At 43.4% G+C, this 17,901-nt stretch overlaps 1 protein-coding gene across 2 annotated transcripts in view; it reads right to left on the minus strand.

Moving 5' to 3' along the window:
• LOC146347371 (cadherin-6) overlaps positions 1-17,901 on the minus strand; it is a 221,026-nt gene that overhangs the window by 96,876 nt on the left and 106,249 nt on the right. Inside the window, exons 1-2 of one of the 2 annotated variants that reach the window (XM_084850554.1) lie at positions 2,845-2,943; positions 1,275-1,309 (exon numbers count right to left, since the gene is read on the minus strand). The exons of the other annotated variant lie outside the window; for it this stretch is intronic. The gene's annotated coding sequence lies outside the window, so the exon portion shown is untranslated. Of the gene's footprint in view, positions 1-1,274; positions 1,310-2,844; positions 2,944-17,901 lie in introns of those variants that run through there. 2 annotated transcript variants of the gene reach the window in all.

Raw genomic sequence — 17,901 nt, forward strand, 5'->3', positions numbered from 1 at the left:
ATTACCCCCAAACAGTGTAAAATGCTGTAAAATACTATAAATATTGACCCCAAACAGAGAAACACTTGAAACAAACAATGAGATATATGATATAGGAGCTAAAAATTGTTTTCATACATTCTTGCAGTAATCCAGTTTCAAGTGATTTGGGTTTCAAACTGATACACTAGTTGGGGCAGGTAGAAGCACATGAACCTTACTATCAATCTATAGGTCAAATATTTCACTGAAATATTTCCTGCCTACCTAGATATGTTGGAATCCTGTCACCTTCCATTTCATAGGTACACAACTTGGATCATTCATTACTATGTGCCATGTCATCAAATTAGCAAATGTGCTGGGAGATTGTGGTGTCTTTGGCACGCATATATGATGGTTCTGATGGTGGCAAAGGTCATTTTGGTCAACAGAGGTCAGTCTGCTTTTATGCTCCATTAATCAGCATTTTTTCTTAGGGATAAGACAGATCGAACATGTAACGTGGTGGGGACAGTTTGGAAGTGACCTCATCACCTGCTTTTGTTCAAACTTACTTATGCCTCTCCAGGGTTGAGCTCTTAAAAAACAAAGCAGAATGGTTCTGCAAGTTTGCAACAGAAGCGAGCTGTGGAAAAAACCACCTCCCCACAATTGCCAGTTTTGCGGCTTTTCAAGGGGGTTGGTAAAGAAGAGAGTGAATGATAAACAATTCTTTGGGGTGCAGTGCTTTAAACCAGGGCGGACATCAAGAGTATGCACGGTTGGGATCCTGCTGAGGGCAAACACGGGAGCCCACAAATAGGCTGGAGAATTTTGAGAGGCCATTTGTGCAGAGCTCAATAGTGAGAAGATAGATTCACCGAAGGAGGGGGCCCACTGGGGGTGTCTTGCTCAAGGGCCCTCAAAAACATGCTGCCAGCACTGCTTTAAACAATAAAAAAGGCAAGGAGCCTGCCCAAATTGCAGGGCAGGAGGGGCCAGGGAGCAAAGTGATAGCCAAACTGCAGTTCAGTTTTTTGGCATGTATAACAAGTGATTCAAATTGCAAAGCCAGGAGGAAGTCAAGGTCACATTACAGCAGGAGAATCGGCCGTGAGACCTTTTTTAATATGACTTTACCTTAATAATACATTGCACTACTTATCAGTTATGTTTTGTTTGTTTATAATAAGTGAATCCCACCAAAACTACGTGAAACAAACCATAACTAAGCTCTATCAATCAGACAGCAATGATGAGGGGAGAGAAAAAGCAAGTAAAATACTAAGCTTGTTGCAATATCAAGTGCTAACCTCTTTTTCTTCTCTTCTGTTGTGTTAAATTCATGCTTAAGAGGAAGAAATGCAAGGGACACACTTTGATTCTGACATGCAGAAGCTATCCCTCATTCTAAAGCTTACAGAATGGATGTATTAAACTGTTTTTAACACTAATGAGGCTCCCATAAAAAAGGAAAGAAGCACAATAATGGTATAATTGGGTGTGGGGTGTGTGTGATAGAAATGGCACGCAGTCTACCTGAGGATAAAATTAATCCATAAATCTCATATGCTCTGCTGGAGCAAGGGAATTGATGGAACATGTGCACTTAAAAATGGTGGCTACTGAATTATGCTCATCAAAAGCAAGACTGAGACAACAATACCCTGGAGCAAGCTCACCAACATGAGCCATCTCTGCATGTTTCTTCCAGCTTTTTCCATCCTCTAGTTCTTTCAGCACAATGAAAAGAGCATCAATTATCCTTAATAATATTTAGTATTTAGATAAGGCTTTTGAATGCTCTAAGAACAGAATGGGCTGGATCCAGATTGGCAGTTCTGTGAACAGAAGGAGTCCTTCCAGTCATGGAAGGCAACTAGGATCCAGCAGAATCCGTGCTGAAAGAAGGGGGTGGGGAGGTGAGCTTTACCAATTTCCCCTTCCGCCTGCATCACCTCTCATGGTACTGCATAACGTCCCGTCTAAAGCAGATTTTCAGAAGGCATGGGGGCTAGAGGGCTTAGGAGAAATCATGAAGATCATATTCTGCCCCCTGCCCCCAGCATGAGTGCAATTCCATTAAGCACATGTATTTGGCTGTAATCCTCACAATGTAAGGCAGGAATATTATTATCCTGTTATTGTAGAAAGTTGCCAAAACAGAACTCAGGAGGCAGATTGTGTCCTGTTTTCATTGTTTTCCTCCTCGATTTTCAATAAGATGCAAATGTGTGAAATATAACGTATATTCCAAGTTCATCATGCACACTTTGAATGAGAAATCTGAATCAGTGTTTCAAATGGGACATTTTAACATCACATTTTGAAATTGGAATGCTTTATCCCAGAGGGCAACTTTTCTTAACAACAGGAACACTGACATGTAGTGCAATTCTAGGCATGTTTACTCAGAAGTAAGTTCCATTTCATTCAATAGGGTTTCGGCTCAAGAAACAAAGCATAGAAATGACATCTAAGGCTTCAATCCTGTACCCATTTATACAGGGGTAAGCCCCATTTAACTTAATGAGACTTACATCTGAGTAGATGTATAGGGATGTGCTGAAAAACTGCAATCCTATGCACATTTACCAATGCAGGGAATCTCTAAGAGCTGCACTTGAAACATCAACTTTTTGAAATGTTAAGTCTGAATGTTGGGGAACTGATCATTTTGCCCCCATATTATTACTGATATGTTTATTTTATTAATGTATAATTTGCCCTTCAGTACAGTAACAGGAGTCTGAAGGTAGCATACAGTTTAAGAAACAAAAAGATAAAATTACAGAAGCCACAGGAAATACCACTAAAACACCACTAAAATCCAGGAAAGTCATAAAGCAAAAGTAAAACTAGCTATAAAACAACTTGGAATACCAGGGCAAATAAAAATGCCTTTGCCTGTTGCCAAAAAGACAGCAAAGTTGGTGCCGGGACAGCTTCTCTGAGCAGGCCATTTCAAATCCGTGGCAGCACAACTGAGAAGGCTTTTTCTCTAGTCACAACAACTCACTGGGAAAATGGCTGGGTGGGGTGGAGGAGGGCCTCAGAGGGGGAATGAAATGTCTGGGTAGGCTCATATGGAAGAAGTTGGCCTACCTGACATCAGATGAAAACTCTAGATGTTCCAAATATAGATGTCCAAAAAGTCTTATAACCTGTGCCTTCCCTGAGGCCACTGTGCCTCTGTAGATGCCAAAGATGTTCTTTATGTTCCAAATTCATACTGGACTGTTTTGGCCACAACAGGCCTTCAAGGAATTTTAGCATAAATCAGTTTAAAACAAAATCAAAGGCATTTAAAATACATCTACCAAGCACTAAAATGGAAAAAAGCAACATAAATTAACAAGATGAAACAGCAGACAAAGCAAACAGATCGGCCTACCTGGGTAATGAGATGCATCCCTGCCCTGAGTCTAGAGACCACCAAGTCTGATTCAGCCCTTCTTCCTTGGGGAAAGACCGTAAGTCAGTGGTAGTGCACATGTTTTCAAGTGAGGAAGGTTCTTAATTCCTGGCATCTCCAGTTAAAAAGGTCATAGGAAAGGCCTCTTCTAGAAACCCTGGAGAGCAGCTACTATCAGAGTAGACAATACTCTAATCAGAGGGTTTCATCACACGAGGCTGAAATCCCGTATCCTTACTGGGGCTTTCTGCTTTTGGATTCTTTATGGGATTAGGATCGGCTCCTTTACATTGGCGGACACATGCTTTGAATCAAGGACTTCTTTTCTTGGCAAGTTCGATAAGTTTCGATATGTTTCATTTTACAGCCATTAGATGGCACTGTGATTATAACACAATGCCATCATTACACACAGCCAATAGCTGGTATTAATGTCCCTTATCGCATTCTGATCTTTTAAAAAGTGGGATAAAGGAGGAGAATGAATACGAATTTGAGCACACTCCGGGACAGAGCGGAGGACAGGAAGGCCTGGCGTGCTATGGTCCATGGGGTCACGAAGAGTCAGACACGACTTATCGACTGAACAACAAGTATAAGCCAGTTCCCTGTTTTCCAGCATGAATCGAGCCATCTCTGCCAGCCTCGTACAGGCAGAGGTAGGGCAAGGAAAGTCTAACATCTGTCAGGAGGGTTGTGGCAGTCAGTGATAAACTCAGTAGCCAGGCCCTGGGGACATTATGAACTGGAAACATGGGAAGAGGCAATTCCCCTGTGCTTCCTCTCTCACTACTTCTGAAGAGCATCTGATGATCATTCTAGCCTCGCCCACTGAAGAATTCTGGGAGTTTAAATATTAAAATCTCAATTTCCTAACACATACAATATAAAGTATGGCCAACCTTTTTTTTTTAAGTAGTATTAACAAAATTATTGGGTATGCCATTCCACTGAATCCACCTCTAATTTTGTTGGGATATTTAAAGATAAGAGTGATATAGGGAATTGGTTGGAAATGTATTGCTTATCCGTAGAGTCCTACTGGATGAATAATTCACTTCCAAATCTAGACGAATGGTCGAGGAAAGTTTGGCAGATAATGAAGATGAAAACAGAAAAACTTATTTTAGACATTTACAGGATGGCAAAATCTATTCTATGGACTTTTTCCTTGAAATATGTCTGCCTTATATTGTTTATTGGAAATGAATAAACCAAAAGATAATGTGAGACCGAAAGTGTTTGCCATGGTGTAATACTGAATCATTTAATGTGAATGGTTTAACATTGTGATAGCAACTTGGTTTCACAGTTATATGTATTTTCTTTGTATTTTCTTCCCCTGAACAAATGGATGATTATTTTTTACTGAAAGTATTTATCTCTTAAGTGTAAGGGCAAGAAATCTGTATGGATTCCCCCCACACCTAGTATGTCATACAAGTAAGTTCTCAAATTTGTCAATGTTTTTTTGGGACAAATGACTATATACCAGCAACGTGGCTAGTTATCAGCCAAATAGGCACAGTAGAGGTAATGCCCCTCATATTATGTACCATAATGGTCCACAGCAGTCAACGAGCACGTAAACTGTGAAAATAAGTAGCATCCTATTAAATCGGTAGAACTGAAAGGAATGGAATGGATTTAAGGGTTGAAGGGGAGGACAACCCTGACTACACAATACACTACCAATCTACTCTGCGTTTGCTCATCTGTCACCAGATAACTTCCACTCTCCCATGAGATGGTCTTTGATATGTTCCATTTAAACCTATAGGGTGGAGTTGTTACAAAACAGAACCGTCAGCCTCACTGGATGTTTGAAACTTTCTTTTTTGCCATTAGCTTTCCCCCTTTACTTCTTCTTCGTCTTCTCTTGGCAGCATGCTTCGAGACTACACAAAGAGTGTGGCTGTGGAGCGTGAATTCCACAGGTGAGTTAATTAGGGCCGCAATCGTTTGCAGTCCTGGCAAGCTGCCAGAAAACAGCGCGCCTGTCATTATGTTTGCTCAGAGTGCAGATGTAAAGTGACTGATGGGTTGGTTGTCGCTCCGTGCGCCTGGCTCCTTCTTGTTGGGGAGGAAGGGTCTGTGGGTACAGCCAGGCAGAACATACCAACCAACCCATTATTCTGTCATTAGTACAGGCTGGATATATCACTGGGGCATGTGGGGGGAGGGTAGTGGAAGTCACCCCGTCTCAGGCACCTCCATCGTTCCTTTTCTTTTCATTACCCCCGTGGATGAAGCCTGCGGTGAGCCATTATTCCTGCGCTAGATTCCCTCAGTCATGCCGGGGGAAGAGTCAAGTAAGATGGAGAGGCTGGCCATTTAAAGGAACAGCCCTCGAAATGTCAATTGCCAGGAAACAATTACTCCTGCGGGGGGACTATTCTGCACTTCACATTTGCTATTTTTCACAGCTCTGATATCACAGGAGAGGTTTTATAGCAGCTCTGGTTGAAATATGGCTTGCAAGGATGAGATCACAGCTGTTAAACGCAGCTTTTTAATGTCTCCCCAGCTGTAATATGCTACAGATAACCATAGCAGGGGATCTCATCCTGAAGGATGTTACCTAACTCATCTTCCTGTGGTATCTACATCTTGTAGAAAGCCAGGAACGTCACAAATCCAATATTGCTTTAAGTGTGGAGCACATGTTAAATCCTAGTGCCTTTCCCTTCCATTCTCCCTAGGTCAGCATGATAGGGGTATATTTAATTAGTTCTGGAGAGTACACTAAAATTGAACGATACTGTAATTCTTGACCATTTTGCTATTCTGTGTCTCGGGAGAGAAGAAAAATGGAACATTGCAGGGTGACTCACAGAACAGCAACGAATACCATGACATAACATGTGGAAGGTAATGCAAAAGAGGACAGTGCACCTGTATCTTTAACAGATAGAAGCTTCTGATAGGTTGAGCTTTTTCTGAGCCCTGCATCACAAACTGTACTTGCCAAAATGCCTTCTTGTGGATAGTGTCATGATATAGTTTAGTTACTAGGTGGCACTGGGCTTAGTTATATCTGAGTGAAACCAGGAGTTTCCTGCTGCTGTTCTATTCTTGTTTCTGGGAGACAATCAAGTTCTTGTCTAACTTTCTGGTTGGCGTGTCTTCTAAGCTTTCCATGACACCTTCCTTCCTTTTTATCTGCTTGTCTTATCAGGAGGTGGGGCAGAGATTCCAAAATAGAATTAAAATGTCTACAAAGTTGCCATTCACAGGGAGAAGAACAGAGGTTTTGCCAGGTTCACTGCACAACTGATTCAGGTATTAGCAAGGAGAAGTAGGTTGGGTATCAGAATACACCACTTTAATGCAAACCATTCTACAAGGATGTTGTGTTACCTCTATATTTAGAGATTTTTAAAAGGGGCTGTGTGAGCCTTTGCCAGGGATGGTTTCAGTGGCTCAGTAGATCTGGAAGCCATCTTTAGCCTAAACATGAATTATGGGGCCCACCTCTTAATTTTTTACCCGGCATGTGCATAGTGGCAGAGCAGCTGATGCAACCCACTTACGTCAGGCAGAGTCGTTCCAGTTGTGGGTCCTGAAACACCAAATGAAGATCAATGGACTAACTGTCCACCGATGCGCCTTCAAACATTTCGCTTTTTTATGCTCTGTAGACTTAAATCCCTAGCCTAAACATCTGCAGTAGTGTAGTCTGTCTTCCTGTAATGCAGAGTGCAATGTCATGAATTGTGACAATGCACAGCAGTCAGTATGGCCCCCTCTATGCACTTTTTTTTTTTTTTTACAGCAAGTTAAAGTTGAAATATGACCTTGAACACTCTCCGGGAGAGAGCGGAGGACAGGAAGGTCTGGCGTGCTATGGTCCATGGGGTCATGAAGAGTCGGACACGACTGAACGACTGAACAACAACAACAAAGTTGAAATTATTTGGGTTAATGAACACATAACGTTTAATTTGCTTAAAACTGTAGAAATTCCAATGTAAGAATTAGTTCTCATAATGGTGGTTGTAAGTAGATATCTGGTAATGGTCCCTGTGCTGAGGATGGGCACATTGTGTTCTAACCCATCCCTGACCAAACCTCTAGATATGTTGGATTGCAGCTCCCAGTGGCCCTGCTGGTGGGGGATGATGACATCTGGAGTCCAGCACATTGGGAGGGGACCAAGCTGGGGGAAGCTGGGGGCTCTAACAACTTCAACACCCTAGCTTTTCTAAGAAACCTTCACAGACCTGTGTTAGAAGTGTGCACACAGTGAAAGATCAGGACAGGTCCCACTGACTGATTGACTGATTGATTGCATTTCTATACCGCCCAATAGCCAAAGCTCTCTGGGTGGTTCACGTGCATTTAAAACTATTTTAAAGCTGCATTTAAGGGTAAAAGCCTTTGAGGCCATGACAGAGCCACAGTTCCTAATCAGCCTTGGTTGATTCCCACTCACATTTTCCCACAAGCTGTGTGCACGCTGACATGAGGGAGCAGTGGCTGGCTTTCGACAGCTGACTGCAACCAGGTTGCAATCCATGTTGATTGCAGCATAGGATGATCAGCCGCTATTTCTTTTATAATTTATTAAGGGTGCAATCCTATGCATGTTTACACAGGAAAAAAAAAGTCCTACCAGCTGGCTAGAGAATGCTGGGAGTTGTAGGACTTCTCTCTCATTATGCATAGGATTGTGCCCTAAATTTGTTTCTCACCTTTCCACTATAAATAGTGAAGAAGGATGAAGGCTAACTGACCATTGATGTGCCTTCAAACATTTTGCTGTTTTAGCTTCTGTACTCCCCGCCCCCACTAGGGTCCCAATCCAAGTCAGAGGCCCTGTGCCTACTTTAGAGTAAAAATGAAAGAAAGAGTAGCGGCTAACTACAGATTTAAAGTATTGTGTTTTGCCCCTCGGCACCAATTGGGTGTGCTACATAAAATGAACACCCCTCACAATAGTTCTAGATGACATAACTGTCATTTCCTTGGAGCAGTTAATATAGTTAAATAAAAAATGGAGAAGACATAATGGGGGTGAAGGGTATTCAGGAAATAGCAAAAAGAGAATAAATGAGAAGTTTCCAAATACTGTTTTCTTAAGTATGAAGATATTGTGCTTTGGAGGGCAGTTTGAGTAATTTTTATGTTTCCGTTACTGATGATAGATAGCACTGCAGAGCCATCCATAACGAACTTGGTTTAAAATAGCAAATGAGCAGTTCTGAGGTGACTTTGAAATTATGTCTCTTATAAGCAGTTACACTGAAAGCCTTCCTCTATTTTCTGGATTGCGAATTAGATTTTAAACTACTATTTCTCCTCCCCACCCACCACCCCATGGAACACCCTTTTCTAAATGATAGCCACACATAAAGAAAAATGCTATTTTAAAAAAGTAAGAAAAAAGGGCAATTTTGATGTTCAATCATTTTTAATGTTAGGATTGGGAAATAACTTCATTATATACATCCCTCTGTTCTAATGTCAGCTAACTTGACTTTGTGAGAGTGAGATCACCCAGAAAGGGAAGTTATCTGTTTGAAAAAGGCAAGTGTACTATAAAAACAGAGAGTAATTACTTCCAAAAGGGTATTCCATATTACTTTCAAGAAATCTTTCTTTACTCAATAAGGTCAACTCATGGAGACCAACAAAAAAAATGTCGAAAATAAATAAATATAGAATAAAAGTAAGGCTTGTAACACAGGCATAGCATAATTGTGCCACCAGTGTAGTTCAGCAGTAGAAGAAGCTGCCTGGGGAACCTGTATTTCATGGATGTTTTAAAGAAAAAGTTGGAGAGGTTTCTGCTAGGGATGCTTCAGGCATATTTTCCACCAGCCAAAAGATTCCAGATTATTCACCATCTGTACTCTTGTACAAATTAGCTCCTGGATTTCCCTCCTCTGACAATCAGCCACTGCAACTTGGATTAATTTCAGATGCAATCTCTGATACAGCAGAAGGATCTGGGTTTATTTTGGGGGTGGGGGAGAATCTTGGACTACGCACCCTGTGGCGTTCCTGTCTGGGTTCCACCTTTTTCCCAGAAACTGAGAACCAAACCCCCCAGGAACACCTGCTTTCACTTTGGGACAGCTGTACCCACTGTCCCACAAGCTTCAGCCCTTTTACTCCCTCTGCGTTCCAGAGAAACTCAATATGCTCAAACGGTTCTCTCAATCCACTACAGGAGAAGTAACTAGGAAACAGATATAATAAAGGTAGCATAAAATCAATCAACATGTGGGAATTTGGATTTTTTTTTAAAATGTATTTAATACAAGAAGAGTTATATGTTACTATTATTCATTAATACTTGGTCCTAATTAGGGATGCTGGAGAAATTCAAGACAGACTAAAATGAGCTCAGATTTGGAAGAATCGGGCATACGGAATCCATTGCAGAGCAAACCCCTGAGGCTGCGCAGAGTCCGTGGACTTTTGGATCTTTTTTTATAATGTATTTTCCTGAAATTTATGCATATTTATTCATAGGAAAATATTCAAGTTTCTGCTGAGGAAAGGCTGAATGGAATAGGGGACAATACGCTAAATGCTACATACTACGGTAAATCACGTAAATTGTTACAAAATCCTTTACGTAATTATTTGCATATTTTTCCACATGACGAAAAAAATTGCATCCGTGAGTGGACGATGGAACCAAAGACACCTGACAATCTGTGAAACACAAATGGAGAGGATTTTACACAGTCCACGCATCCCTAGTCCTAACTGCCCTACCTACCTACTCTACCCATTCTAAAATCCTGTACACAAAACCCACTAACTAGATGTTGCTTCCACAATCCCTAAGGCCCTATCTGACTAACTAACCTCAGAATCCTCACGTATACTCAGGCCCCTCCCACCTTTCACTCACTCTCTGGAATACTATTTACCCTATCTTTCCTCGGTTAAATTTAACAATATAAAACATACATAACAAAACAAATGTTACACACATAAGACTTCGTTTGCCGTAATGCCTTGTCCTAAGGCAGCTTTCTCCAACTTGACACCCTACAGATGTTTTCATTGGCCTAGATAGGAGCTGAAGCCTCAAACATCTGGATGGTACCAGGTTGGGGGAAGGCTGTCCTAAGTAGGGATATTAGAGAATTCCACCACAGACTTCTTTGGAATCCAGCCCCCTGGAGTCCATAGCGGAGCGGAGCAATCCCCCTCATCACCCCGCGAAACCTCCTCGGGATGGACCCTACCTTGTGTCGGCTGTCCGCTGCCCTCGTCTGTGGGTGCGAATGGTGGCCCCGGTCTGCGGCCACCATTTCCCTTGCTACGTTAGCCGTAATAGGCTACGTAAGTATTTCCACAGCCTATCACGGCTAACGCAGGGACGCAAATGGCGTAGCGGCCGCCATTTGCATCCTTGCATTAGCTGTGATAGGCTACGTATATATTTAGGAAGCCTATCATGGAATGAGCAGGGACACAAATGGCGTAGCGGCCGCCATTTGTGTCCCTCCCCTTTGCCGTGATAGGCTATATAAATATATATGTAGCCTATTACGGCCTAACGTAGGGACGCAAATGGCGGCCGCTACACCTGCCACCATTTGCGGCCGCAGCAGCCCAGCAGCGGATGGCAGCCCAGCTGCGGATGGGCCTGGCTGGTGGCTCCTCAGACTCGCCGCGGAGCAGAGCAGGCTGGGCAGGATTCCGGGGAGAGGGTCAGATTGCCTCCCCCACACTGCGGATGCCCCTGAGGGGAGCCAGGTAAGGGATTCGTACATCCCAAGTCCTAAGGCAAAGTGCTGAAAGAGAATACATAGGAAGGCAGGTAGACAATTACTCCAGCTTTGAGTATGGAGACAGGGAGCACTCTATGGTTTCCAGAATCTGGAGAACCTAGTTACAGAAAATGGGCATTCGGGGTTCCCTTGGTTCTTCAGAACATAAGAAAAGCCATGCTGGATCAGACCAGGGGTCCACCTAGTCCACCTTTCTGTTCACACAGTGGCCGACCAGGTGTCGACAGAAGACCCAGAAGCAGGACATGAGTGGAACAGCAGCCTTCCGCCCATGTTCCCCAGCAACTGGTATACAGTCAGGGCCAGAAATATTGGAACAAGGAGAACTGTTTGGGCAGTTGGCCTCTGTACACGACCACATTGAAGTTGAAAGGAAACACACCCAGATGGGAGCGAGGTCAGGACTTTCAGCTGTAATTCAAGGGGTTTGACAAAAGTGGGGCACTAATCATTCAGGAAGTACAGCCAGTGGCATACACACACACCCGTCATTGGTGGCTCATAAGTAATGGAACGAACGGCTGACAAGCAGCTGCATGGCCAGGTGTGGCCTGTTTCCTGGGTACCCCATGACCAATCAAGCAGATAAAAGGCCTGGAGGTGGTTCTGACTGTTACATTTGCATTTGGTAGCTATTCACTGGAACTCCCAACATGAGGTTCAAAGAGGTGTCCATGCGAGTGAAGGAGGCCATCATTAGGCTGAGGAAACAACATAAACCCATCAGAGAGATAGCAAAAACAGTGGGAGTGGCCAACACAACAGTTTGGAACATCCTGAAAAAGAAGGAATTAACTGGCAAGCTCAGCAACAGCAAAAGGCCTGGCAGACCACGGAAGACAACTGAAGTGGATGACCGCAGAATTCTGCTCATGGTGAAGAGGAACCCTTTCACAACATCTAGCCAGGTCAAGAACACTCTTGAGGCAGTAGGCATGTCATTGTCAACATCTACAGTCAAGAGACAGCTTTATGAATGTAAATACCGAGGCTTCACAACAAGGTGCAAACCACCGGTAACGCTCAAGAACAGACAGGCCAAATTAGCCTTTGCCAGCAAACCCCTAAAAAAGCCTGCCCAGTTCTGGAATAAGATTCTTTGGCCTATGAAACCAAGATTAACTTGTACCAGAATGATGGGAAAAGTATGGAGAAGGAAAGGAACAGCTCATGTCATGATCCAAAGCATACCACATCTTCTGTCAAACATGGTGGAGGCAGTGTTATGGCATGGGCATGTACAGCTGCCAATGGAGCTGGGGCACTGGTGGTTATTGATGACCTCACTGCTGATAAAAGCACCCAAGAGTTTCTCAAGGCAAAGAAGTGGGATGTTCTTCAATGGCCAAGTCAGTCACCTGATTTCAACCCAACAGAGCATGCTTTTCACTTACTGAAGACAAGACTGAAGGCAGAAAGACCCACAAACAAGCGACTGAAGGCAGCTGCAGTAAAGGCCTGACAAAGCATCTCGAGGGAGGAAACTCAGCACTGGGTCATGTCCATGGGTTCCAGACTTCAGGAACCCTTTGACTGCAAAGGATTTTCATCTAGGTATTAAAGGCGATCCTTGAGTTTGAAATGATGTTGGTTTGTTCCGTTACTTAAGAGCCACCAACGATGTGTGTGTGTGTATGCCACTGGCAGTACTTCCTGAGTGGTCAGTGCCCCACTTTTGTCAAACCCCTTGAATTACAGCTGAAAGTCCTGACTTTGCTCCCATCTGGGTGTGTCTCATTTCAACTTCAGTGTGGTGGTGTACAGAGGCCAACTGCCAAAACAGTTATGCTTGTTCCAATATTTCTGGCCCTGACTGTATATAGGCTTACTGCCTCTGATACTGGCCCATTTTCTGGTCCATTTTAAGTTTATAACATAAATCACCACATAATCAAAATGAGCTCTAGTACCAAAGCAACTCAGCTGTTTCCAGGGGCCTTAGGCCAGGGGTGGAATGATGCCAGGGGCTACACCCACTGGCATCACCTGGCCCACAACAGGCCTAGTGGGGGGGCAGCCCCCAGGCCTTTTCTGGCCCACAGAGTCTGTTTGGGTTCCTTCAGTGTGTGGGCTTGGCCTTCAAGCTCACCCCCTGGAGAAATCCCCACTGTTATCTCTAATCTAACAGGGTTACAGTGTCGGCCGAGTCCTTCTTTGTACACCTCTCACTGCTCCCGTTGGGGATGTGAGAAGTGTGTGGAGGAGTCACTTCACTCAGCCAGCACTGGGAGGAACAGCTCCTTCCAGTGCCAGCCAAGTCTGTTGGCATACCGCTTCATGTCCCCATCACATCAAGCAGCGCATGAAGCTAGGATGATGGCTGAGTCCCTTTCTCAGTGCTGAAAAAGGCATGGAATTCTGTGCTGTTCCTCAGCATGGAGAAAGTGAAAATGGACAGAACACTGACATCAGTTGGTGTGGCCACATTCACTGACATGTGTGGCCATGGCTACACTCGCTGGCATCATCTGGCCCACAACAGGCCTAATGGGGAGCAATTTGGGACCCCACCGAAGATTAGTTCTGCATCCATACCTTAGGCCCTTCACATGCCCAATATTATCATGGGGCACATGATTATCAATCTTTAGTTATTCTGGGGGGTGGGGGAATTATTGTTGGATGTCCTGAATGCTGTCTTAATTAGACAGTTTCTTCAGATAAATTAATGGAGTGAGGATTTTTAGATGAATTAATTGGATGTGGGGGAAGGTGCTGCCTTAGTACATATACTCTTAGTCCCTTGAATAATATTTCTAACTATTCTAATCATTTAGATAACTGCATACCTAACTTAGAGGGGCTTTGCAATAAGTCGATAATTAGCATTTGTCTCTTCAAAGCGTTATTTAATGTGGGGAAAGTATGTAGTGGTTTTTTGAACTCATTAGAACAAGTCTAACTTGGGAAAACTAGACATCTTTACCTACATTTATTTTAAACGTATTGGAATGTAAGACTGCATAAAGTGGAGACAAGTTAGAAGGGCATATCTGAAGCAAAATAATGGGCAATTTAAAGTCTTGGCTTGTTAGCAAGTTCTCAAAAAGACGACTTCTTCATGGTGTAGGATTCTGATCGAGAGTAGGAGTGGGAGAAAGGATAGATAGATATGGGATGAAGCTTCAATTCAAATTAAATAATTTGACATATTTTCCACTAGAGCCATCTTAGTCTTCTATATTATAGTTCTAAACTGTTCTAATTCTTTATATAACTAATTATTTACCTTAGAGGGGCCTTGCAAGGAGTCAGTAATTAGTATTTATTCAGCTGTTTGACAATATACATGAAGCTTAATTCATTTTCTCTGGATTATATGAAGATTAATAATACAAGTGTAGTTTCAAGATAAGAGAGATTCAAATAGGTTATGCTCTTAAAAGTGTGTGTGTGCATGCATACGTGGGTATGTATCAGGGATGTCAGAGAAATCCGCAACAGATTCAAATGAGTTTGGATTTCTATGAATCCGATCTGCAGATTCCACAGCGGACTGGCTTTTCTCAAGTCATGCAAACTTGTGGACCATTTTTTTTAACCTTTTGTGGGGATTTGTGCAAATTTGCGAGGGAGAGGGCCTTCTCTGTGGTGGCTCCCACTCTGTGGAACTCCCTCCCTAGGGAACTCTGTCATGCCCCCTCTTTAATGAGCTTCCGTCGTGCATTAAAAACGTGGTTGTTCAAGCAGGCATTTGGGGTGGGTTAGGATATTTAAAAAAAAAAAATGGTAAAATTTTATTGTTTAAAATTGTTTTATGGTGGGTTGTACATCGCCCAGAGTGGCTGGGTGACCAGTCAGATGGGCGATTAATAAATTTAATAAATAAATAAATAAATAAATTTACTCTTGCATTAGCACAAATTAAACTAAATTCTCGTACGACCCTAAAAAACAATACAATTCCATCAAAAAGCACACGATGAAATGAAGAACGCCCAACAATCTGGGACACACAGAACAGATTTAAGAAAATCCATTCGTCCCATGTGTGTGTGTGTGTGTGTGTGTGTGTGTATGTGTATAAAAGCTGCATCAAAGCCTTGAGTGCTCTTCACTGTTCTTTATGTTCCTTTCCTCCTCCTCTTCCGCCACCAATTTAGAGTACAGTTTTAAGGGACTTCCACTCAATAGACGAAGGGCTCCGAGAACAGAACCCACTGTCTATCCTATGCCCTACTGGCAGAGACTAGGCAGGACGGGAGGAAGACACAGGTGAAAATGCCTCCTGTTCCTCTTTCTCTTTACATTTTCAACTAGCTGACCTACCTTGTTGTGGGCAAGATGGGCGAAAGTTAGGCTTTAGGATTCTGCAGTTCTTCTCCTCCTCCCTCCCCTCCCCGCTCACCATCCTGCCTCCTTTTCCCTCTCTCCGAGCTCTTCCAAGGTTCCTCTTGCAGCCTCAGAAGAGCAGCTGCTGTGCTGCTTTCTGTGGTGACTGTAAGGGGACGAGGTCCTGTCTGCTCTTGGACGTATTTCTTTATTGCATTTCTATACTGCCTTCCTAGAACCAACCAAGGTGGCTTACAACAATGCAAAAAACAAGAATGATAAACAAATACAAACATAATAAAACATTTAAAAAACACCTTAAAACCATAACAGTTTTAAAAGCCAAATTTAAAAAGATGCACGTTGACCCCCTTCCTGAATGCAGGGAGAGTTGGGGACCAGTTGCAACTCCACAAGGAGTGCATTGCAGAGTTTGGGAGCAACACAGGAGAAAGCCCTTTCCCATAGGGATGTGCGAACTCACCCCTGTCCAGGTTCTCTGAATGTCCGCCCTGCCCCTGCTTGCCAGTCCCTGGACCACACTTGAGCTCCTCCCATGCTCGGTGATCAGCCTGCACTCACCCCGGTGGTGTCGTTGAGCTTTGTGGTCACCATTTTTTTGAGAAATAAAATGGTGATCGCAAAAATGCGCATGTCTTTGTATTGCATAAAAATGCGCATTTAGTGATATGTACATATTCTAATGTGTGAAATGCACATTTTTGTGAAGGTACATATTTGCATGTGTGCAAAAATGCGCATTTTGAAAAAATGCGCATTTTCGTGCATACGTAAATATGCGCATTCGCAACATGCACATTTTTGCCTGTGTGCAAATATGTGCATTTTTGTGATTGCCATTTTATTTCTCAAAAAATGGCAATCGCGAAGCTCAACAAGGTCACTGGTGTGAGTGCAGGCCATTCGCTGAAACAGGGCAAGGGGCAAATAGGGGCAGGGGCTTGGCAAGTGGGGCTTGGGGATGCGGGCAGGGGTGGTTCCACTGGACTCCTGGACTGAATTGGGCACCAGCCCAATTTTATCCCTAAAATAGGGATTAGGCACATCCCTATTTTCCCATGTGCCTGACAAGTGGGTCTGTGCAAGTAAGGGTGTCTTCAACAGGGTCTCTCCTGCTGATCTTAGTAACGGAGCAGGTTCATACCAAGATAGGTAGTCTATCAGATAGCCAGGCCCCAAGCCCTTTAGGGATTTCGAAGTTAAAACCAGTACCTTGAATTGAGCCCAGAAAACAACTACTGGAATGATGTGATCCTTTCTGATACAGTGCATCGGTTAAGCAGTCTAGCTGCCACGTTTTGGACCAACTGAAGCTTCCAGATGCTCTTCAAGTGTAGTGCCGCATACGGTGCACTGCAATAGTCTAACTGTGACATAACCAAGGCATGGCTACATGCTACTCCTAGTATTAAAGGCAGTATTCTGGGAAACATGGGTGGGAGGGTGCTGTTGCGCTCGTGTTCTACTTGTGGGTTTCCCATCAACAGCTGGTTGGCCACTGTGTGAACAGAATGCTGGACTAGATGGTCCCTTGGTCTGATTCCGCAGGGCTCTTCTTATGCTCTTATGGATAACTGTTGCCAGATCAGACTGACTTAGGAACAGCTGCAGGTAGCATACCAGAGGTAGTTAAGCAAATGCACTTCTTGCCACAGCTGCAACCTGAAGATCCAGGGACAGCGTAGGCTCCAGCACTCCCAAGCTACAAAGCTGATCTATCAGGGGAAGGAGGACCCCATTCAAAATAGGTTGAATCCCATCTCCGAGCTAGGTTTCCTACTAACCACCAGCAACTCTCTCTCTTCTGGATTTAATCTCAGCTTGTTCATACTCCCAACATCATAGCAGGAGGGGAGATCTGCCATATTCTATGGTCCCTGGAACATGTTCCCAGGGACCATGGGATTGCTCTGCCCATCAATTACTTCTTCTTTAGATCAAATCATAGCTTGCCATTATGTCCAAGCCAGGAGACTTTAATTTGGGTGAATCCTCCAAACTAGGATTGCAAACTACAGTTTGATCTTGGTTTGCAATCCTGATTTGTTGGGGATCACTCAAACCTGAGCCCACAGCTCCAAGAATTCAGCGATAGACTCTAGTTGAATTGGGAGATACAGGACTAGGTCTATACTAAATATGTATTAGCTTAGAAATTCTAAGTGTGGTTCACAGGGTCAGCCCTAGACTAGCTGCCAGCAACTGGGCAAATGCAATTGGTGCCCCCAGCCCCAATCCCAAATGGCAGATCTAGGCTGAGGTTTTTGGCAACCTGGGAAACATTTTGCCCCTATTTGCAGTTTAATGTTATTTAAGTGCATTTATTTAAACAGAGTTATAAATATTTGGTTTTTCTGTCTGTCCATCGGTCCAACCAGTGTTTCTGAGATCAGATAAAATAGAGACAATTTTTTTTTCATTTTTTTCACTTGTATTTTCCCCCTCAAATTGGCTCCCCACTTAACTTGGCACCCT

This window comes from Heloderma suspectum, chromosome 4 (assembly GCF_057233095.1).
Source record: "Heloderma suspectum isolate Gila_16-S chromosome 4, 16-S_ref, whole genome shotgun sequence".
Classification (NCBI taxonomy): Eukaryota; Metazoa; Chordata; class Lepidosauria; order Squamata; family Helodermatidae; genus Heloderma; species Heloderma suspectum.